The sequence below is a fragment of the Polyodon spathula genome, chromosome 9, assembly GCF_017654505.1.
Source record: "Polyodon spathula isolate WHYD16114869_AA chromosome 9, ASM1765450v1, whole genome shotgun sequence".
NCBI lineage: Eukaryota > Metazoa > Chordata > Actinopteri > Acipenseriformes > Polyodontidae > Polyodon > Polyodon spathula.
The window spans coordinates 13,414,677-13,437,047 of record NC_054542.1 but is presented as its reverse complement, the minus strand read 5'-3'; the positions used below and the strand labels follow the sequence as shown (position 1 = coordinate 13,437,047).

The 22,371-nt window shown below is 38.0% G+C and overlaps 1 protein-coding gene across 2 annotated transcripts in view; it reads left to right on the top strand.

Annotated features, from left to right (window-relative positions):
- LOC121320410 (T-lymphoma invasion and metastasis-inducing protein 1-like) overlaps nucleotides 1-22,371 on the top strand; it is a 104,278-nt gene that overhangs the window by 26,278 nt on the left and 55,629 nt on the right. Inside the window, exon 1 of one of the 2 annotated variants that reach the window (XM_041258712.1) lies at nucleotides 14,897-15,027. The exons of the other annotated variant lie outside the window; for it this stretch is intronic. The gene's annotated coding sequence lies outside the window, so the exon portion shown is untranslated. Of the gene's footprint in view, nucleotides 1-14,896; nucleotides 15,028-22,371 lie in introns of those variants that run through there. 2 annotated transcript variants of the gene reach the window in all.

Sequence of the window (22,371 nt, the reverse complement as noted above, 5' to 3'; positions counted from 1 at the left end):
TACATTGGAACTGATCCATGATTTGAAAATATTTTACTTGGTGTATTTTCAAACTGTCTGAGAGACTTCATTTAAATTGTCCATAGTTTAGTATACTGTTTTATTGTATTCTGTCTAGAGTCTGTTTTGGCTCATTTGACAACAAACTGACTCCTGTTTCTCGGTCTGAATAATGCTTGTATCGTTTTTTGAAGACAAAGGGTCTTTTTGTGCATTTTCCCCCCACACGAATTCTACTGTAGAGTGTTAGGACCCTTTTTGTATTTTGTTCTATGAAAACAAACAACATTGGAGAATAAAGCAAGCTATTTTACTGTACAGTTTGCTTGGTGTTATTTCATTTTAAAAACCCTAATTTATAATCCAATTATCTCAATGTATTTAACTTTTTAAACCATATTCTTGAAAATGTGAACTAGGGCTTGTTTTTGTTTTTTTGGTGATACATGTCCACTTAGTTAAGAGCCAGTGCAACTGATCTCCACCTTGATTTTTAGATCCTACAGTCCAGCAGAATTTGGCACTTCAGCCTGGGGCTTTCCAGGAACTATCGCCGTGGCCGAAGAGTTATTTTGAGATTTTAAAGAAAATAAATCAAAGAAAATTGATCATCATTTACATTTTTTACAAGTCAATTTCATTTCTTTTAGTGTTTGACTATAAATGAAATATAAAAATGCTGAATACCTATGTGGCCTGAACTTAAATCCTTAACTGCCAGTGTGGTGGTAAAGTTTTTCTTTTCTCTTTCTTTATTTTAAGGTGACCGAGATGCACATCGATCTTCAGAGGTGATTGCATGGTCATCTGATCTTATTCAGCCAATCACAGTGTTTAATGTGTCCAAGCCATTTTATTTGAGGTTGTATGGCATATATAAGTTGCTTCACACTTCTCATTACGCTACAGATAGTGTTTTTGCGCTACTTTAGTGACACTTAACGGAAGTAGTAGGTACCACTGAAGAAAAATGTACAACTTTTCATTTTTTTTGCTATGCGTTGGAAATTCTGCAAGTAGGGGCTGTGTATTTTTTCAACGATCGTGGAATCGTGTTTTTTTTCTGGAGGAACTACAGTATGTAAAATTGACAACAAATGTATACTGTTGGCACACTATAGGTGAATTGATTATTTAGAAGTACAGTAACCAACAGGTAGCATATATTGAAGCAATTCATACCGCCCGACGCCCGGGACAGGGAAGTTTGTGTGATGGACAAGTTTTGCCGTTATAGTTCGCCTGTCAGACACATTGGTTTTTATTTATTTATTTTTCCTATGTTTGTTCTGTTGCTAGAAAGACACTCTGGATGTATTTTATAGAGAGCCACACAAGTTTCTGAAAACTGAATTATGGAAGTGTTTACATCCCGCCCCTATCACTTCTGATTGGCTCGCTATGGAAGAAGTTGATCTTCTGTTGGTTACAAAGAAACCCAGAAATGGCTGCCTGAGAGATTCTGGCAACGCACAGGCTAATTTTTTTTATTTTAAGATATTGCTGGTATTTGCGTTTTTTTGTAAATTCGCAATTAAGTGGTACTACTTTGTTCATACATTAACCTGACATTTTAAATGCAGTAATCTAGTAAAGGTAGAAAAAAAAAAAAAAAAAAAAACTTTAAGTTTATTGTTTAGAAGCACTAACCTAGTTTGCTATTTACCATATTTACATTTTTTTTTCCATTTTATTGCTTTATTAAAAACAGAAGCGATATTATTTATTGGAATTGCACAATCAATCTTTGTGAAACTGTTAAAACATGAAGATTGACAGATATAATATGTTTATAATGATAGAAATGAAATGCTTATATATACAGTGGTTTGCAGAAGTTTTGACCCCCTGCAAAGTTTTCACATTTTGTTGGCACCTGAGCGTACTCCGTGCCACTTTCAAATTAGACTTTACATGTAGAATCTACAAAAAACTACTCCACATTTGATAAATGCGTATAGAATATAAATAAGAAAGATTTACAGAAAAAAACAGATTAATCTCAGTTACTTAAGTGTTCAACCCCTTTGCTACATGCAGCCCTAAATCAGCTCAGGTACAAATGATTTGTTTGAAAGGTCACAACATTAGTGAAATGGTTTCAGCCTGTGTGTACTCAGTGGTTTAACTTGTAGATAATTTCCCTCAGGTATATAAAGACTTTCAAGCTGCAACTCGCATAGTGATCCAAGAAAGCAACCTGAAGACCAAGTCAGGGATGAAGTGGTAGAGAGGCACAGAGAAGGAGAAGGGTGCAGAAGAAGCATCATGTTATGGAGATGCTTCTCTTCAGCAGGGACTGGGAAGCTTGTCAGGCTAGAGTAGAGAATGGATGGTGCAAAGTATAGGCGAATCCTTGAGGAAAACCTGTTTTGAGTCTGTCCTGCTGAAATGTGAATTTCTTCACTAGTTTCAGTCTTGACTATGACCCGAAGCACAAAGCCAAAGCCACACTGAAGTGGTTGAACAAGAAGAGAATTAATGTGCTTGATGGCCCAGTGTGGCAAAGTGGTTAAGAGTGTACAGGTGCAGGTGATTAAGGAACAGACAGACATTTGTAATCCAGGTGAAAAGGTTTGTTTTTATTAGTTTTTGCCCAGTGCCAGATGGCAAAACAAACAGGAAATAATAATGATGGGAAGTAGTACAGTGCCGTGTATTACTTTCATATATAATCCTCCAAGCTGGTCCCGAAATAACAATCCCGTTCTTGTATCCCCACATTAAACACAAAACACATACACAAGTCTGGTTAGTGCGTGAATTGGTGACTGTGGTGCAATACAGTTTATTACATGCAACAATAGACAGTACAAGCAAACACTTTATTTAACCAACTGTACAGGTCTTTCCAGGTCAATGACACAACCAAAACAAAGGAACAGATAACATTGCTTCGGCCCCTATTTATACCATCACTCATGACCCCTTGGTAAACGATTGCAGCTGCTTTTTATGATCTGCAGCTGCCACATCTGCCATCCGGGTCAATGAGTTAGTGTACCAAAGCTCCAGCTCTTTTCTACATGACCGACTTCCTTTTAACCCTCAAAACAAAGTGTCAGGTCAAGTAGTCGAGTATTCTGTTCCCGTTACTTAGTGCCCTCAAAAGTCGGGAGGGAGATTTACCACCAAGAATCCTTGTCTTTCTGTCACATCCAAGTCTTGACTTGAATTCAGTTAAATTTCGATCCAGATGACCTAAGGCTACGTACACACACAGGCTAAATGCGGTTGTGAGTCACCTTTTGCTCTTAATAGGTATGTTAACACACACCAGTGCGGTTACAAGGGCAGTGACAACCACACTAGTAATCCTTTGTAGAGCAAAGTATCGATAGTGTTGTTTTAATTGACTTGGTTAGTTAATGTGAACTAAATTGTGTGGTATTAAAACTGCCACGTAATACAACCTGCAGTTGGTGCTCTGTGGATTTCGCGCCAGCAACTAATGATGTCTTGTTTGTCGACATTTCAGTTTGAAAACAGGCTAAATTTTTTTAAAGACTAAAATTGAGCTTTTTGGCAATCAAGGAAAACGCTATGTCTGGCGCAAAACCCACCAACAAACTTATCAGAACTGGAACAATTTTCCTGTGACCTAAGGCTACGTACACACACAGGCTAAATGCGGTTGTGAGTTCACCTTTTGCTCTTAATATGGTATGTATACACACACAGTTCGGTTACAAAGGCAGTGACAACCACACTAGTTAATCCTTTTTAGAGCAAGTATCGAGTGTTGTTATTAATTCACTTTGGTTAGTTAATGTGAACTAATTGTGTGTGTATTACAACTGCAGTAATACAACTGCAGTTGGTGCTCTGTGGATTTCTGCGCAACTAATGATGTCCTTGTTTGTCAGACATTTCCGTGTGATAAACATGGCTAAAAATTTGTTTTAAAGATAATATATATGGCCATGGCTAAAAATTGTTTTATATCATTGTATATATATATATATATATAAAGAAATATATATATATATATATATATATATATATATATATATATATATATATATATATATATATATATATACACCTATATGAAAGGCACACACAGAGAGTGGGAGATTTGTTGACATAATATCCTTGATCAAGGTAAAACTTTACTAAGTACAGTTCCAACAGCAATTGTTTCTTTCATACATGTAAAAATTCTGACCAGTAAGTGTGCTGCAATTGGTGATCGTGAACTTGCTAAGGGTGTAAAGGACTTTTATATGAGGTAGAAGAAGGTGCAGAGGTGTTTGTGTGAAGGATTTTTATATGAGGTAGAAGGTGCAGAGGTGTTTGTGTAATAGATTTGAGGTAGAAGGTGGTGCACAGGTGTTTGCAGGTAACCCAGAAACTCTTAAGAAGTGCATTTAAGTAGAGGTAGTTCTTAAAGTACTACTACAAAATGCTATGACAGTGTCAATATGAAGTACTAAAATATACTGTCGTACTACTATGATGTCCTATAGTATTACTATAAAGTACTACAGTATACTATAGTACTACTATGCTAAAGTACTACAGTATACTATTGTACTACTATGATGTACTATAGTATACTATAAAGTAATATAGGATTGCTATAAAGTACTATAGTACAAATATGATGTATTATATTAGTACTATAGTATACTGTAGTACTTTTTGGAATGGGAGCATAGGAGCATCTGCCAGAGAAAGTAAACAGAAACAAACAATATATGGTACAAAATGCGTTTAGATAAAAACAAGCATACGTTAAAAACAATTACATGAAATACCAGCGCAGACATTTGAAATAAGACACATCATATATCATTACCATGTTAAATAATAAAACCGTTTTAAGCTTTACTTCCTTGTTTATACAACTGCAATACCACCCACAACATATACAGTGGGTTGTGAGAGTATTGACCCCCCCTTGGCATTTTTCCTATTTTGTTGCCTTACAACCTGGAATTAAAATTGATTTTTATTTGGATTTCATGTAATGGACATACACAAAATAGTCCAAATTGGTGAAGTGAAATGAAAAAAAAAAAAAAAAAAAAAAATTCTAAAAAATAAATAACGAAAAAGTGGTGCGTGCATATGTATTCACCACCTTTGCTATTAAGCCTCTAAAGATCTGGTGCAACCAATTACCTTCAGAAGTCACATAATTAGTTAAATAAAGTCCACCTGTGTGCAATCTAAGTGTCACATGATCTGTCACATGATCTCAGTATATATACACCTATTCTGAAAGGCCCCAGAGTCTGCAACACCACTAAGCAAGGGGCACCACCAAGCAAGTGGCACCATGAAGACTAAGGAGCTCTCCAAACAGGTCAGGGACAAAGTTGTGGAGAAGTACAGATCAGGATTGGGTTATAAAAAAATATCCGAAACTTTGAACATCCCACGGAGCACCATTAAAGCCATTATTAAAAAATGGAAAGAATATGGCACCACAACAAACCTGGCAAGAGAGGGCCGCCCATCAAAACTCACGGACCAGGCACGGAGGACATTATTTAGAGAGGCAACAAAGAGACCAAAGATAACTCTGAAGGAGCCGCGGCCTTGTGTGCAGTGGGAAGCCTGTGGCTCTACTGCCGTCCCTCCTGGGATCTTAGGGCACCAAGTTGATAACTTGTTCAGCTTAAATTTACATATCAGAATATTTTGAAAATATATTATTTAATAATTGTCTAATTACTAATTTACAGTTTTATTTACTGTGTGCTTTTGCTTTGCGTTTTACTTTTGGGTGTGTGTGTGTGTGTGTGTGTGTGTATATATATATATATATATATATATATATATATATATATATATATATATATATATATATATATATACACACACACACACATACACACACATATACTGTGTTTCTTTCTTGCAGGAAGGGAAGTATTGAAACCCGAGCAGCTACTTGCTGTTTTACTGCAGCTATCTAAGCTCCACTTTTACAAAGGCTTGTTCGCAAGCAGGCTATTTCTAGTCTCGTGTTTGTACTGACTAAGAAATTAGCCAGTGGCTTGTTGCCTACTTAGCAGCTTGTTGCTGTTTTATTGCAGCTATCTCAGCTCCACTATTACAAAGGCTTGTTCGCAAGCAGACTATTTCTAGTCTCTTGTTTGTACTGACTAAGTTTGTACATTAGCCAGTGGCTTGTGCAGGTGTGCATCCCTGCTACTCGCTACATAACCGTAGCTAAGGGACCGAGTTGTTGTTCTGGTTTAACCTACTGCTAGTCTTGTGGTTGTACTGACTAGTAGTTTAGCCAGTGACTGACTTGCAGGTGGCCATCCCTGCTAACGTGCCACTAGCAGTAATCGCGTTTATCACCCCTGTTCTCGCTTGCGAATTAGAGGTTACTGTTGCGGTTCTGAGTGTTGGTTCCAAGTGTTGGTACTGCGTGTCAGTACCAAGGACCCATGTTGGCGCAGAGTGCCTTGTGTCTGTACTAGTTGTCAGTTTCGAGGCTCCGTGTCAGTACCGAGTGAACTGGGTCGCTACCAAAGACCGGTACCGAGTGCAGCCGGATCAGTGCCAAGTGTTGGCTCTGAGCATGTGTTAATACTCCACTGTGTGGTTTATACACTGTTGTGAACACAGCATGTGTGTTCCTGCAAGTGTTGGACATGAAAAATACACTTTTGTCTGGGCCCAGAGCATGCGCATAGCGCCTTGACCTACGTCACTTTTCATGATTTGTATGCTCCATTCTCCAAGCGTACGCTAGAGAACCAGGTAGCACGTCACTTAAAAGAGCGTTCCTCCATGCCTGCGTGACATTCAGAGTCACCGATCAGTGAGGAGTCACCGATGGGGGTCAGTGTCATGGGGCTCCAAGACGACGTTGTTGGGCCGTTGAACCCTTTACCACCGGCAACTGGGTGTGGTGGCTACCACACGAGTCCAGGAGGCTTTGATCGGGGATACGGCTCGTCTTTTTCAAAGCTGAGCGACTCCGAAGCCATCGCTTCGGTAGTGCTGGATATCACGACCTCCTGTTGCGTCTAGACCGCGGTCAGCGGTCAGGGATCGCTCAGTGGAAAAAGGCTAAATTGAAGATACCATTGAAATCGTAACTGTAGCTAAAACACAGATTTAAATGTCCCTGAAAACCTGGGTTAATGTGCTTGTTTTTAAACAAAATGCAGTCGTGCAGCTTGCTCAGTCATTCAGCCTCCATTGGCTTGAAAGTAAACGTGTGCTTTGTTTAAAACTAAAATGTTCTCAGTAAAATTGCCTTTACTTGCTTTGAAATCTGCCTCACCTTTCTGAGTACATTTGTTGCTACAGTAATTTTGCCTTCTCCATGACCACCAGCATGCCGCTTATGTAGGAGCACCTATCTGGTTTCATTGCATGCATGATTGAGTGACTGCATACTTCGGGTTGAAAGTGGGGGTTTGGTAGACCGGTCAGTTTATAAGTCTGGGGTTCTACTGTATATAGTAGAAATAAACAAAAGAAAAACATTTTGTCTTTGCAGAATTTGGTGGAACCTACTGTAAATATTGCATGAATTTTGGTTGAAAAAATGCAGAGAAACTTGACACATTATACACAAGTCCTTTTAAAAATCTGGTGTTCACCAGCTACAAAAGTGAAAGAACAGCAAGAAAAAATTGAATATCTGTGATGCAACAAACTAAAACACCTGTATAAAGAAAGAGTGGGATAAACAGGCAAGCTATTTTTATATTTGAATAACTCCCAAGTATTGTATGGGATGTCGCTTAAATATACTAGCAAATGTGTTCCAAACTGCACTGAAGGAAATCTGAAGGATTAATCACTAATTCATTGATTGTATTCATTGATAAATAAAACCAAAATCCTACAAGTTATATTCAACTTTGTTGTGTGTGTTTTGCATGACAGGTAGGGACAAGTAGATTTTTCTAGCATTTTTGTCACTTGGACAGTACATCTTTTTCAAGAATTGCACACCCCTGCATTAAATACATTTCATTTGAACTCTTTGTCAAAAACTGTGAACACAATAACTGCATTGATTTTGTACCAATATTTATTTATTTATTTATTTCTAGTAATTCAATTAATAGTTAGATACAGTACAGCAGAAGCAAAATACAAGTCATATGTAAATATCATTATTACAGTTCTTATTCCAGAGGTCATGAAAATTGTTAATAACTTTTTTTTTTACATGTTTGTGTAATCTTTACATTAGTATTAATAGTGTTTTCATTGCATGTTGTTTTTAATCAAACTTTTATTTTATTATTCAATCCTAGCCTTCTATATGTTTAGGTTTATATTTGACAGTAGTCTTCCACGTACTGTGTGCTAAGTATGTGATTTATGAGGACCCTCTGTTTGTTTGTGCCTGCACTGGTTTTAATATAAGGTAAGAGCTGAAGATACCGAATAATATATGATTCTGGTTCATAATGTTAGCTCTTGATTGCAGCAGGTCCTAACAGACAATCGTTAGGAAGCTTAAATGCTCCGTGTGACGCAGGACAAAAGGATCTATTCCATTGATTTAAACCCAGCCGCTCCAGTCATTCACACCAGCATTACTGTACCAAGGTGGTGATGGCTGTTGCCAAAGGGTGCTTGTCAGAGTAAGTTGACATTGGGTTAGATTTTAAAAGCTGTGTTAATAGTGCTAAACTGCAGTACTTGTCAATATACCATAAGAAAATTCAATAGATTAGGAGATGAAGTATACATCTGCTACAGGTGGGAATTTTGACTACCTAGTGGTACTCAAATGGTAACGACAGACTAAAACTTTTGGGTTATTAATTTTTCCTTTTTTACTAATGAAAACCTGACCGTTTACATTTCCCAGTTTGTAACCAGCATATTCTACCAAAAATGAATGTACAGTGTCAAACAAATAATTGTATTTTAACTACCTTAATGCATATGGATGATACAATATTGAAAAGCAGACTGTACTGTAAAGTAAATCCATATCGATATTTTTTAAAATCTAGGCTTGTAGTCTTATTGGTAGTAAGTTTGATAAATTTATTTTTAAAATAGATGGCTAATGCTGAATATAGATTAGTGGGCTACATATAACTGTTTTTCAATGCTGACCTGTAATTTTTTCATTTGGCTTTACTTACAGCATGTCTATCCCCTGGCTACTGTATGCTGCTTGAACTTGGAGAAGTAGCTCCATGAATATCTGTTTGGTAGTTACTGAAAAAAGCAGTGACCTGTGGGATTATTCATAAGAAATCAAAACATTTATCGGTTAACTCAAATAGCTTTTTATTTGATAGAGCTTAATAAATATTTAACCTGAAAGGTTTGAGTTTTAGTCATTCAGATTTTCATTCAAATAAATAAATAGAAAAATAACAAAAATGATAGCATCTCTTCATACATCATGACATCATTAGATAGTTAACATCAAGGTCAGTATTTTTCTTTTGCCTGGGAAGTGTCTTGTTTCCTGCACTCTGCTTTCAAAGTTGACATATGCTGATAGTAGCCTCAGGCATTTTGACTCCTAAATGGCTGTTCGGAATCTGAAGTCTTTTTTTTTTAATAAACTTGCCTTGTAAACAAATAATGCAAAGCAGACTCTAAAAATGTAATATATAAATAAAATGAAAAACAACATGATCAACTATGGCTTGATTTACGTGCATGTGAAAATCGACTCTAGTCATGACTGAGTGATGTTGTCACGAGAATACATTGTGCAACGGCAAAAGGACGTCCTTGTGGCAGCACGACTTTAACGGCAGGGTCAATTGTTTTCTCACGATGAAAATAGCTGTAAAAACCCTTGTAAACTGGAGCAGGAATCATGCTTGTGGCTCACGAGAGTCAAAATCCCGTTCTGTCTTATTCTCACGTAATCTCCAGCAGAAAGGCCGTACAAAACATACACACACACACACACACACAAAATCTACATTTATGGACTACTTTAATAGCAGAATCGCTGCGGTTATACTCATACCTACAATCGCCAACGGCAGTCATTACCACGGTACATTTTAAACATCATCATCAATATTAAAATGAAAGACAAACTATCGGATACAACTCAAAAGTTTTATTCAAGCACTTCATATCAAACATCTGCACAGCCGAAACACTGAATGAAAAACTACTTCACCGTTGCTCCTTCAAAGCGCACTTGGTTTATAAAGATGACAAACCCACAACTACTTGTGCACACTACCTAATGTATGTCAAAATGTAACTCTAATGATATGTTGGACTCCAACCAGTCAGTTGAATGCTATATCCAGTCACTGATTTCTTTTCAGCAAGTCAGAACTGCAAGTAAAAGCTCCTCTTTGAGACAAAGGTCACACCCAGGCATGGACTGTGTGTAACAAGAGCTCAGAAACAAAAGAAATGGCTCGTAGCAGATAAAACATGATAGATTCTCCATTGTCTGCATTGACAGTAATGGAATTTGTTGAACCCCTAAGGCATAAAGGTGTGTTCACCCAGTCCTTTTATTAGTTAAGTACAAACAGCTAATGTATTCAGTGACATGTCTACAGGTAATATATATGGTGTGCAGCTTATTTTATGTTTACTTTTTCATTAACTTTCTGTAAAAAGGCTAACTTATCTGTTGTACATGTATAGTCTTGTCTGCTGGGAAAACCTGTTGCAGTACTTTTTGTCCAAGCTATACTTTAAAAAAAAAAAAAAAAAATAAATAAAAAAAAAAGAATGGCAACATACTGTGTATGTTAGCTGAACTTATTTTTGAAAACAAAAGCTTCTCATTGGAATTGAGTGTGGATAAAAGTTGTGGTTTATGCACAAAGCAGCAGCCTGTTCAGTGACAGTGGTTCTGGGTGTCCTGAACTGTAGACCGTCAAAGACCAGGCCAGTTATCTACAGTTAATGATCACTGCAGACAATAGAAATGCTATTGTAAACCGAAAATCTTTTTGTGTATTTTGACATTTTTAACCATTTTACTGGGTGTTGACAGTAAGATGTTCTTGAATACTTTTAATACTAATCATCTTACTGTATCTTTTTTTTTTTTTTTTTTTTTTAATATTATTCAAATGATTCCCAGTCACCTGAACCACTGTTTGAACTGTGAATACACGTCAACCTTTCCGTATGACATTTCTGAACGGGACACTAATTTCTTAAAGAATTGTTTTCAACTCTGATTTTAGATTTGAAACTTTACAAGAATAGTAAAGACATCAATAAAACCTTGACAGTTCTCGGTGAGAGATCCAGCTGTTCTGTTAATGCTGAACACATTACTCGTGTTGATTTGAGAGAGAAAAAAATATTCAGTTTTCTTATTTAGGATAATAAGCAATTAATCAAACGCAAATGAAACCATAACATGCAGTAGAACTATCCTAGTCTGTGCAGTACTGTGTCTTACCACAAAAACTAGCCCCCATACCCACCCAGCTTTCTGCATTTGCCAATAAAGAAAATGAGGCAAGCTTTTACATAGTTGAATAATCATCATATATTTGGGTATTTATCCCTGTGACAGGGTAGCAGAGGTGGTGACGTCAGGCCAGAATGCAGGAAGAAACCAAGGCAGTACTGCGGGGCAAAAAGACAGGGCGTGTGCCGTTTATTTAAATAACAAAAAATCTTAATAGAGGCTTAACAAAAACACTGCTCACAGAGCAAAAATAAAAGTTTAAACAAAAACAAAAATCACGAACGCAAAAACTAAGCAGACAAGTCAGGCTGGGCAGATCGCTTTCACTGATCCTGTGTACGATATAATTTGAGTTTTTTTTTTTTTTAAACTACTCTTGCTCTCATCTCTCTGAACTCCCACCCGAAACTGAGAGTGCTTCAGGTTTATATGCAGGTGTTTTTTAACAAAATAATTACAAACACTTAAACAATAATTCAATAAACGGCACCAGCCACATTGTCACGAGACGTCTGGCTACCATCGCATCTGCCAGACCACATCCAAACCAAACAATAACAAAGAAAACATTGTATTTTTAACACAACATCCATTCAAATCAACAATAACAACACACTATTCATCGCCCTGTTAGAATCCCTCAAAAAAAAAAAGTAAAAGGGAGTGTGCATGTCTGCTATTCTGTTTTACTCCCATTAATTTAAAGTGAAATCGTTAAGTCGATTTATGTTGTTTTCAGTGTTGAACACGGCACTGAAGTGTGAGTTGTGTTGCTAAAATAAGATGCGATGATGCATCTCGGCTACAGCTCTGTATTTAGTCTGGAAGCACTTGGTGGTTATTAGCGTATCGCAACAATGCAAAACATGAAGCCAGTAACTCCAGTTTAATTGATTAACTCCGAAAGCAAGACTGATGAATTTATGTTTGTGATTTTTGTTTATTCATTCAGGATCCAGTAGAATGTACCCTAGCTGCTTATTGCATTGAGGTAGTGTGATGGGTGATGTGCTTGTAATTAGGGAATTTTAAACATTTAAACCTGTAAACTCTAAAGAAGCGATTAAAATAATATGCTAGTAAATCGGTCACGTGACAAATTTCACCAAACACCTTTTTTGGTATTCATTTTAGTAATTTATCATCATATACAGCCAGTCTATTGTGTACCTGCCTTCTCTGGTGCCACAGTAAGCGCGGATATTATAAAAAGGAAGGGGTTTGGCAGTTGCCTCCAAGTAGCTTTTCTAATTGGTGCAACAGAAAGATTGACGCAGGGGCGGTTTTTATTCTCTGTTGATCTAGCGCTTCATTGCTGTAGTGGGCGTGGTATGGTATCACCTCCATGGAGTAATAAAGTTAATGACAAGCGTTTTTTTCTGAAGTTTTGTTATATTTTTAATAAAATGGCATGTATAAACAAAGGAACAAAGCAAAGACAGATGAGAATGTGGTATGTAAATTATGCCAAACAGAATTGCAATACCACAAAAGCACGTTCAATGCTTCACCATTTGAAACAAAAACATTCAGAAATTACTGTGGATGGAGTTACTGAATGCAGTAAAAAGCAAACCTCCATAATAAACAGAACGCTCCAGGTGGCGACTGACATTTAGCCCATTACATCCATGTGAACACATATAGGATAAGTTTATTTATTTATTTATTCTCCCCAATATTAATTCAAAATAGTTTAAAAATAAATTTAAAAAAATGGGCTCCCGAGTGGCGCATCCAGTAAAGGTGCTCCACGTGGAGTGCAGGATGTACCCTATAGCCTGGAGATCGCAGGTTTGAATCCAGGCTAAGTCACTCCCTTTGTGCCCACAGGTACAGCACAGGCACATCTCAATAGTGCAGCACTATTATAAAGGGAGACATTTACTAAGATAAAAATAATTCTACAAGTGCTTTTAAAAAGACCAGATTCCCATTTGGCTTTTTTTTTTTTTTTAATAGATTTTATTGATTTTTAAGTATTTTAGGATAGCCGCTATAAGATCGTTATCTTTATTAAAAATGTGCACAGGTGAATCTACCGGTCAAAAAAAAAAAATTAATCAAATGACAGCACTAATTTCAGTATATACTTTATGTGTACATTTATTTATTTTTAATTTGTAGTTAAAATTTAATTTGTGTCTTTTGGATGTTAAAACGTTATTTGCTTATTTAGGGGTTATTTAGGGGTCAGACAGTAGATGGACATACTGCATGCAAAACTTCTGATGTTTCAATAATTAGTGTTGTGGCAAGTGTCATATTTGTCTGCAGTAACCCCTGTTTTTGGTTGCTTTTTTTCTGAGATTTAAATAGTTTAGTTTTGCAGACTTTACTGTGGGACAGGGGGCAGGGTCTTTTGATGTTTTAGGATCTCGGTGAGACAAGAAACTATATGCTGCTTTCTGGATATTGGAATCCCACAGCTTCACTTACTCCTGCTCCTAGACTGCTCTTCAGTCATAGATTGAGACTAAATGTCTGACTTGCTTTTTTCCATTTACCAAATGTCAAAACATTAAAAAAAATAAATAAATAAAGAATGCTGCTGAGAACGAGTTACAGGAATGATAGTGAGATCTGTGAGGTTTTCTCATTTTTCACAGCAGTTTCTGAAATTCTATAAACTGAGTTGTGACATAACTCCTGTTTTAATCCCACATTTGCTGTAGGAAGGAGGTAAATATCATATTGTTGTTAAAACTAGTTAGTACTGTAATTGCAAGTTGATGTAATTGTGTTAATTGTCAGCACAGCGTGCTGGGAGGCATTGAGCTACTGTAGTGAATTCTTGGCTTGTACACCTTTAAACTGGCCTGCCATGATGTCATCACTGACGAAGCTACCTCTCTGGTGCTATGACAACAATGCGTCATTCATTTGGAGTTTCTATTTAAAAACAGCAATCCACTGTGTTGCTCTTAGTTTGGCATGGCGATACAGAGCTACAGTATACTGGCAATATAATAATCTGAACAAATACAACAATTGCTTTAATCTGCTGATTTCTTTGGCACCTAATCATGTGTCTGTAATTAAGGAGTTCTGCTTTTTGGGTTTTTAGAGTAGGTAGGGAAACATCAATAGTTTCATGTTGAATCCTTTTTTAAAATTTCTATTTATTAGAAATGAAATGCCTTTTTTGAATCCTATATTTTACTAATTTGAAGGAATCTGACTGTTTGCCAGTGTTGTTTTTGAGTGAAATGTTAGACCTCAATATAAAATATGTTATTCCAGTGGTAGAAATCTACAAATACTGAATGATGCCAAAATGCTATTCCAGTCAGCAGTGGTTGTTTAGAAGGAAAGTTTATTATTTATATGGCCTAATCCTGTTTTTGCTACAGTAATTTCTCTGAATTTAGGGTCCCAGGTACAGGAAGCTGCCTTTTAACATTCGCAGAGTCGTTACATGAGATGGGAAATACTCCATGCTCTGATGGCTTTGCTTTGTTTGCAAGGAGTGTGAAATTAGGAGGGGGGGGGGGGGAGAAAAGAGAGAGAGAGAGAGAGAGAGAGAGAGAGAGACTAGTCTCATCCTCACAGTGGAGTTGAAACAACAGTGTTAGAAACAATTGAAATGGAACTTAAATGCTTCTCTCTTGGATTTACTGTAAACAGTTTTTGGAATTGGGTGTCTTGAATTCTACAGTGTAAAGGTAAAGCTCTTTTGATTTGTTATTTTTTATTTCATTATTGTTATTTATTATTTGTTATTTCATTGAAAATGGTTAAATACAGTACAAAGAAAGGCACCACAGCTGATGTAAACTTGGTTGATATGTCATGGAAGACAACTGTTAGACAACTTACAGTGAACACTGTCAGGATTTATGCTGTCTGGGCGCATTTGCTGTTAACTAACCCTAGATGGTCTCTTTAGAGGCAGAGTTGACTGCAAAATTAGTTTTCTTGTTGAATTTTTAGGAAATCTTTCTTGGGAAAGAGCTAATGTGAGCATGTGTGGTGTTTTTTTTTTTTTTTTTTTTAACCCTCTGCATTGGGAGGGCGGAAGTTCAGTTCCCATCTGTGTCTGTCAGACTGGAACCCAGACGTGTCTAAGTGGTGTGGTATGGCGATACTAGCAGTGTTTTGTGTTTGGTTAGTGGTGTAGCTTTCATTGTATTATTGAGAGTGAGGGGAAAGGGGGAGGTTAAAAACTTGTAACTGGGTCAGAACAAGCTTGCATTGCTACTTCATTTGATGTGAAGTAGTCTTAACTACTGTAGCAATGAACTACCATACATCACCATAGTTGATTCAAGCCTTACCTACTGTAACAGCTGTTTCTGTAATATTAAGAGCCACCCATATACTGAAGCTGATATTTTTAATGATACTTTACAGTACTTATTTATTTTTGTAATGTACAGTATGCCTTGTTGGCTGATGAATTTCAGAACTGTGAAATACAATACCATGATCTAATCTGCAGTACAATTACATTTTTTAAAAATCAGTTTCTTTGTAGAATAGAAGCCAACATTTAAAGTTTGACAAACAAAATTGTTTTAATGTTTTTTGCCCAACCCTGCAGTGACAGTTGAAAGGTTCACACCCTTTGGGTTGCTGTTTTACTCTGATATCTGAGTCAGTAATGATTTGTACAGCACATTTTGTAGTCTTGAACAAAGAAGACTACGTGGCGACCTAATTCAAGCATTCAAAATTCTAAAAGGTATTGACAGTGTCGACCCAAGGGACTTTTTCAGCCTGAAAAAAGAAACAAGAACCAGGGGTCACAAATGGAGATTAGACAAAGGGGCATTCAGAACAGAAAATAGGAGGCACTTTTTTACACAGAGAATTGTGAGGGTCTGGAATCAACTCCCCAGTAATGTTGTTGAAGCTGACACCCTGGGATCCTTCAAGAAGCTGCTTGATGAGATTCTGGGATCAATAACCTACTAACAACCAAACGAGCAATATGGGCCCAATGGCCTCCCTTTGTAAACTTTCTTATGTATTTTAAAATATAGCACTATTACTCGCTGTGCTTCATAAAGATTAGTATTCTAATGTAAGCACCTGTGCTGTTCTGTAATTCAGTACATTTTGTTCAACACACATTTCTTTTTTTAATTTCAGCAATGAAGTATTGGGGGGGGGGGGGGGGGGGGGGGGGGGGGGGGGGGGGTGAAGGTTGTAGGTATTTGGTTTTGTGTTACAGTGGCCTTTTAACCTCTGCTACTGTAACCTAGGACAAAGCATGTTAGTGTAATTATTTTTCCTGCCTGGAAGATCCTTTTAGTTTTGGCTTCTGTATTTGGGAAATATAAGAAAACAAGCCACTGTGAAGAGATTTCAAGCATGCTTTTACACTGTGAAGCACAAATGAATATGTTTTTAGATGTTCACTTTTAAGACCGATTTTAAAGAGATCAATACTATACTCTCTTCATAGCTGTGGTTCGTAGTCTCCCAACGTAAAAACAAACAAATAAAAAATAAAAAAAAAAACTTGGATTGCAGCAGCTTTACAAGGAAAAATCTACTGGGAGAAGAAGTAAAAAATAAACATATCCTGCAGTGTGTTTTTTTCTGACAGTAATAGTTCTGAAATATTGATCATTTTATTTAACATATGATACAATAGACAACTGAAAAAAATGGTCAGGCTCTTTCTTTATGCAGTGGTCTGATGATGAAACTAAAGCCAAAGTCTTTTCCTAACACGTTACTGTTGGATGAATACAACAAAGTCAGTTTATGAGAATAATTAGAACAGCTGTTCTGTGTTTTAATAAACAGGCATGTGTAGGTGCTAGAAGGAGTTAATCCCAAGGCATTTTACACCATTGTCACAGGTTGAACTTTCCTAGCTGAGTCTGGGGAGTGGTATAGTTGCAGTATTACTGACACAGTATTACTTATTCACATCGATATGCACATCTAGCTGTGTCATAGATAAGTACAAGCACGATCTCCTGTTTGTGATGCAACATAAGATCAGTGCTGATTTGCTATATTTATTTATCACATGTTTAAATATTCTTTCAGCATTCCCATTCATCCGTAGTTTTGCTTCTGAAGAATGACATGCACAGAAGGCTAGATTTTTCTTGTCTGTTTGCATTCCTTTAAAAGTAGATTCAGCTGCAGGGACCCCACCCCACCCCCCCACCCCACCCCACCCCACCCCACCTCCTTGAAACCTGTTTGCCACTTTATCATTCTGTAAGTCAAACAAACATGCACCTGCTGGGCCCAACAGCTGGATGACTTTGAAGGAAATCTAAGTATATCAGGAAGCAAAACAGAATAAAAGGGGAAAAGCGTCAGCATTCATGCTTGTTCTTGTACTGACAGAATGTAAAAGGAGTTACCTGCATATTACAGTGGGTTAAAAAAATATATTTCTGAAATGTACAATACCTACATTACTGTACGTACAAACTGTCCTATAGTATTTTACATATAGTGTACACAGCTGTAATAGCTTTAAAATGGATTTAAAGTGTAGAAATGTGACCTTCAAAAACACTCAATAAGGTAAAGTAAATACATGATTAGTTTTTGTGATGATGTGATTTGAAGTACATGGGTATGGTTCAGTTCATTCATAGTCAGATATGAAACATCCAAAACAGCATGATTCACGCCTGACAGTCAACAAAATGAAACCTATAAATGGAGACCTTCTCACTGCTGTGTTAAGCATTTAATGGACATTCACATTTTCAGAAAGTTGTTTCAGATCTTTGAAACCTTTATATTTATATTTGTGTGTGTGTGTGTCACATTTGTAATAATAACCTTTGTTTTCAACCCTTTGAGCTATTTTTTATTTATTTTGTTGACAAAAGCCATACTCATGTTTTAATATGCTGGAAAATAAATTTGGTGTATGTGAGGCATAGTAATAGGATCATTGAAAGGACATAAAATAGTGTCAATCATTACAGTTTATATTTTACAGTTGTTTTTTTTTTTTTTTTTGGTTTATAAGAAGTGGACACACCTTGAATATCTATGTAGACTGTAACAGAATGGTCATCTTTGTATTGGAAATTACACATGGTTGTACCAGTTCAGCAGTGTGTGTTGGAAAAGCCTTTTCAGAACATGGGTGAAGTAAGAGCGCAGTCGTGGTCTTACTTGACAATTTCTTTGTCAGCTTTGTCAGCTCTTACTGTCATTTAAAACATAGTTTTTTGTATTTAATTTCCATAGTTTTTTCACTAGAAGGCTGATTAAAATATATGTTTGTATATGCATAGGAAAGTATGATTGTAGACCATTATGTGTATCCTATGTCTTTATTTAACCAGAAATGGGCTTTTATTCTTTTAGTTTACTGTCCTTTGTAATAGTACTTTGCCACAAGTAACTTCCTGTCAAAAAACTAAACCACACTTTACAGAGTCGACTTGCAAAACCCTAAGGCTTCTACAGTAGTATTACAAAAATAAAAGTTACCGATTCTGTTACAATATACGAATAAAACTAAATAAAAAGGTTACTCTATTAACATAAGTCACACTGCTGCTATATTGTTTAGCATTACATTTCTGCTATAGACTACGATAAACAATTGATAAATCTATTATTATTATTACACATTAGTAGTTGTTTGTTTGGAGTATTTATTGATAAATCTATTATCATTACACGTTGTAGTTATTGTTTTGTTTGTTTGTTTGGAGAAGGTATTGAAGTGAGGTACTGCATAGCTTTACACTTGACTGTGTAATCACTCCTTGGCTCGGCTATAGATCAGTGGCTCATTCATAACAAGCAACAGGGATGACCGAACGTTCTGACCTTTGACCGACGTGCGCAGGTGTATTTTCAGAGTTATGAAAAAATGAACCATGTATGCGCTAATAAAAGTCCAAATAACTTGGAAATTAATTGATCGATTTAGTTGTTTCCACAAAAAGGCACTCCTCATTAACCTCTTGTACCAGCCTACCAAAGGAGGTATTTAAACTCGCAACAGGTTTTTTTTTTTGTTGTCTGAGCGCAAAAAATTGTCTGAATAATTTGCAAAAACTAATTTTTACTCCATTCTGTAACTTTTAAACTACCGTATAGATTTTCAGAATCTATACCAAAAAAAAACTCTCCATGACACAAACACCAAGTGTGCCAAATGGCATTACGATTGGTTTTGAAATGGCTGAGAAAACATAACCCTCAAAATAGGGTTTAAACAAGAAACTGTCAGCCACTGTTAGTATAGTTGCTATCACCTCTCTAATACAGTAGTTACTGTGACAACATCTCAACTCAAAAACTACATGATTATTGACACTGAGGAGTTTCGTGCTGAATAATACAAATACGATAGACATTTATTTAGTAAGATTATTAATTTTCTAGTTCTCGTACACAGTTTAAGTGTTGTCTGCAATCTGATCTGATTGAACAGCAGCTGAATCTAGGTGTCAATCAGGAATTTGTGGAGGTGCCACTATGTACTTGCTGTATGTCGGTAGCACTAATGTACAGACTTATGATTACACTTAAACTATTATTTGGCTACTGAGATTAACAGAATCTGGGGAGTGTTTGGCTGTGCCTGTCAAAGTTTGGTAAAAATAAATAAATAAATAAATAAAACCACTGTTAATTAACTTGCATTTTAGAAATGTAGTTAAGTAAGTTGGCTGACCAATGTTAAAAAAAATGTTTTTTTTATCCCATTTTTTCTCCCCACTTTTGTATGCCCATTTATTATCTGTATCCTCGGCACACACCGCTCGCAACCCCCCCCCCCCCACCGACTTGGGAAACGGTGGTTGGAGCACGTGTCCGCCGAAACATGCTCCTGCCAATCAGTCATTTTTCACACTGAGGATCAACAGCGAGACCACCAGACTTATAGTGCCAGAAGACAACACAGATATTGTAGTGTGCTAGCCCCCCCTGCAGTCCTGGACAATAATGACTTGTGCACGACTGAGATGATTGCCAGCCCAGAGGTCCAATGAGCGTTTCCTTCAGGTGATTCTGGCCCAGGGATAGGAGAACTACTCCCAGGGGGATTTGGGGGAGGAGCCAGGAGAGCGAGGGGCTATTAGAGTGGTTGACTGTGCTGTACAGGACTGGAAGGAAAAATAAAAACATTATTGAATCAAAAGTAATGTGGTCCCGATCTCGTTATTGCTTGGACGACCAGGGCGCTTCAGTGGCATAAGAAGTGGGATATGGACTGATCAAATCAACCCACGTCTTGGGGGAGCGAAGCACTGGAATCGTCCGGGCCTGAATATCCGCAACAGTCGGGGGTGAGGCGAAAAGTTAATGCTGATGCGGGTGGTGTAACTTTACAGCCCAACTTGGAGACACGTTCAAAAGGAGCAGGGAGGCTGGAGAAACTTTTGCAACAGACAGAGCGTGAAATTGAGTCCCTGGTAGAGGAACTGGATGGTATCCTCGCACCCCGTGGTGCCCCACAAAGGGAAGTTCCCTCCGGACTGAGACTCAGATGGATGCAGCAGTCTAATGTACAGAGAGCCAGGGTTCATCGTAGATGGAAGTCGCCTGTGTATGATGGTAAGTCCAGCTGGGAAATTTTCCAAACTCTGTTTGAGATTGTTAGTGAGCTTAATAATTGGAGTTAAAGACAGGGGAGCTTACCTGGCAACAAGTTTAACAGGGGATGCAATGACCGTTCTGGCTACTTTATCTGTGCACAATCGTTGTGATTTATGAAGCACTGTGTGAAATCCTAGCTCTCCGATTCGGAGAAGAGAAACAAGTGGAGATCGCTAGAATTCAGTTTTGGGCGAGGAAAAGAGAAAAGAGGGAAACCCTGCCTAAGTTCGCCGGGGAATTGGAGAGACTTGTTGGAATTGGAATTATTTAGTTTTTAGCATATCCCAATGCAGATAACGTGCTGCAAGAGAGAGAGTTATGGCTGAACAGTTTATGGATGGCTTGGATTACACTGAATTGCTGGTGCAGGTTAAAGTAAGACGATGGGAGACGTTAAGGGAAGCGCTGTTACCCGATTGGAAGTCGAAACGGTGTTTTGGAGAGAGCAAAGCGTTTACGGTAAGACGGGCGCATGTGAAGCTAGTGTGTGCGCCGCCATTACTGGCAAAATGACACCGTTTACTGACCTTACTGGAAGTGACGCCTGGCAGCAGCAAACTTCTCCACGCGCCATTTTGGGAAGGGAAACCCCCACTGCAATAAATAGGACTTCTCAGGATGCTGTTTTAAGACTGAGTGGTGATGTAATGCAGCCTATGGTATTTCCTATGGGAAGCAGCACAATTATCTATATTGGAGAAAGCAGTGGGCAGTTTAGTGCACTGCCTGGCACAGGAACACCTCAGGGTAGTTTAGTGGCAGCATGGGGGACCCCAAACATACCTGAGGGGTACCCCGCAGCTATTACGCAGCCAAGCCCCTATATAGTGACTCCCTCTGTGCATCCAGGGCAGGATAACATGCAACCTCAGACAATGACAAACCAGATGGGGTAGAGCATGACCAGAAGAGGGGCTCCGAGGCACTCCAGCAGGGCAGCCCTGCCAGCTGTACCACCACACACTGGATGGAATAGGGAAACTGTGTCCTTTATAGCACAAAGATCCTGCAAGGGGGGATATAAGAACTGTGACCGAGCTACCACACCAAACCACCTCTGCTGCAACTGGCTTGACAAGGGGGGAGGAGCTTAGCGCTGTGGTCTGCGCTGTGGGAGATCTCCTAGTAGCTGATAGACAAACCCGCATTCCCATTGAAAATCCAAGACCTGTGTGCTGGGTTTGTGGCAGAAAGGATCTCCTAGCTAGAAACTGCCGCAACAAGAAGGGTGGGCCGCCAGGATCCTGGCCCCCCAGGAGCTGTCGGGAAACTAGGTGGAGCCAGGTGCAAGGAGCAGTGCCTGGCTCAGAAACAACCCAACGAGGCTCTAAAAGTACAGCGCAAACCCTCCAGGAAGTCGCCAGGGGGTTGGCATCCCCCAACACGCCTCCAAAGCCCCCAGTAGAACGGTGCCAGTGACAAACCCAGTCGACTGCCACTAAGGGACCACGCTGGAAGAG